This window comes from Eptatretus burgeri, chromosome 8 (assembly GCF_056783735.1).
Source record: "Eptatretus burgeri isolate ZD-2024b chromosome 8, Ebu_testis_v1, whole genome shotgun sequence".
Classification (NCBI taxonomy): Eukaryota; Metazoa; Chordata; class Myxini; order Myxiniformes; family Myxinidae; genus Eptatretus; species Eptatretus burgeri.
The window spans coordinates 88,128,073-88,130,659 of NC_140968.1; positions in this window are offsets into that span (position 1 = coordinate 88,128,073).

The following is a 2,587-nucleotide window of genomic DNA, read 5'->3' on the forward strand; positions in this document are numbered from 1 at the left end:
GAGTTGTGAGGCATGTGCTTGGTGAGTGAGTGAGGCCAGCGGGTCTGTGTGTGTGGAGCGAATGGGGAATGCATGGTGCGATGAGTGATTGGGGGGAGGAGTGACTCCCGCCCAAGGGACCCCGGGGTCAGTGTAGAGTGAGTTAGCTGGGTTAGTCAAATTGAAAAATGGAGGTCGTTTTGTTGTTGGTGGGAGTGTAGGCTCGAGACCCATTTGGAGGGGTGCAGGAGCCCTGTTGACGGGCTTGGGAGCGTGGCTGCGAAAGGTGAGTATCGCTGAGTGGGTACCCCGGGCACCAGGCTAGTCGGCCGCGGTAGGCCAAGGGCCCATGGGGGGCCGGGATAGAGTAGTGGGCACGGGTGCGCCTGCTTGGTGCGGGGGCCCGGGGCGCCATTAGCCGCGTGGGCAGTGCAGTGGGCACGGGTGACCCTCGGAAAGGGGCCCGGGAGGCCGGCCTGCCACGTGTGCGTTTCAGGGGAGGTGCCATGGGGGGCACTCCCCGGTGTTAGGGAGCTGGTAGGCTCGGAGGCAGTGTAGTGCCCGGGGGTGCCATAGCGGGAGATTCGGCAGAGGGTCGTGCCTGCCGGAGGGAGCCACGTGTCCCAGCCAGGAGACCGTGTGAGGGCACGGAGAGAAAATTGGGGGGCGAGGCCCAAAATTGTAAGGACACCAACACAGGCGACGGGAATCTGGGTTGTTAGAACCAATAGTTTAAGCGAGAGGCGCTTGTTGAAAGCCCCGGGGTAGTTTAGCAGTTAAATGGTTAGGGTAGATTAGGAGATGTACCCCTCCGCACCATCCATCCCCTCGCTGTCGTTGTGGGCCGCTGGACCCACTTTGGTTAAAGATCGCCGAACTCTGGGGAGGCCATTCTGAGGCTTCGTTGGGCCTCGACACAGGACGCTAGCTCTCCCTTATTCCCCTCCGGGAAGGGAACGTAGGGGTTGGGAGTAGGCTAGGTGACAGGATAGGTTAGCCGAACAAGGACGATAAAGGGGGTTAGGGGACGATTTATAGTGGGGAAGTAAAAATAAAAACAACAAAAAATAAGTTGGGGCTAAATTGGGGTTTGACAAATTAAGGGAGTGGGTATGTACAGTGACAGGCAAAGGCGATAGGTTGGGAGGGAGACGGGTAGGTAGGTCCGAGCCCGCCTTCCAAGTGGCCAGCACCACCGCACTCCCTCCACCAACTTCCACTGACGGCAAAGGCTGGCCAACTTCATCGGCTGGCCGTGTTTTGCTTCAAGGCGGAGGCCGGCCAACTTCATCGGCAGCTGTTGTTTTGCTGCAGGGCCTGTGCCGGCCAGTTCATCTGCTAGCTGTTTTTCTTCAAGGCCTGTGCCGGCCAGTTCATCTGCCGGCTGTGTTTGCCTGCAGCGGCCTTCTTCTGCGGGCTGCGTTTGCCTGCTGCCTTTGCCATGCCATGCCCACTGCCCCTGTTCACCAGCCCCCGTTCAATTTTTGCTTTGCCCCCCCCTGTTCATTTCCATGTGCGCCAGGATCAGAAAGCAACAGTTTGCAAGCTGCGAGAACTGCCCTGTTGGCAGCTACAACACGGGCCTGCAGTGGCGGCCCGTGCACCGTGTTTGTGTTCATGCATCCATTCGTTGTGCTCATTGCGTGTGCCACTTGAGCTGGCACGGAGACTACGTTTGTGCGGCCCATGCACCGTTGTGGTTCACTGAGTTCAGTTCAAAAGGGAAGGCCTTGGACTGCGTGTGAGCAGCCAGCCACGTTCCCTGTCACCTGCATTGTTTGAGTCAGAGACTGCATGTGGGCAGCCTGGCTCCCTGCTAACTGCTTTCTTTTGCAGAGTTCAATGATCCTGGGCCATGGTTTAGTGTAAGATTTGTAAGTTAAGGGTAAGATGTACTGTAAATATGAGTGCGCCCCCGGCATGTCTGTCTAGCGCCGGCAATTTTATTTAAGTCGTCCGTGTGAGTGAGTTTGTTTAGGTAGTTACGCAGCCCTCAGGTTATTTATTTTGGGGACACGAATACCATGAATGTCGCACTCAGGGATCCGTAGGTAAAATGTACTAGGGGAAACTACACATGATGGCACACGAAAATTTGACGACTCGGGACGAGTCTGTAAAAAGGGAAGGGGGTAGTGTTGTGGTTACCAGATTCGCAAACCACCATTCAGGTCCCTTAGGTGAGGTATCTCGGTAAGTGCATGTGTAGTTAGGCCCAAACCCGTTGTCTAGTGGGAATACATGTCATTTATACGTGCTGCGACTCTTTAGGATAGCCGTTTTTCTTTTACTATCTTTATTTTGGACCAATCGCCACCATCACAACCACAACATCAACCACCGACCACAACCACCGCTTCACCACAACCGCCACGACCTTTACCGTCACAACTCGCCACCATCGCATCGCCGTCGTCTCGCGCCACTCATGGGCACCGATGCTGGACTCGTGTAGGGCGCACGTTGAACAGCGTGTACAAAATCACGGATTTTCTGCTTCAAAAACGGATCCAAAACGACACACGCCCACTTTTTGCCGTCCAATCGGTGAGCGAGGGGCGGGTGGCCCGCCCCCAGGGCGATCGATATATGCAAATTTGTGGATCAA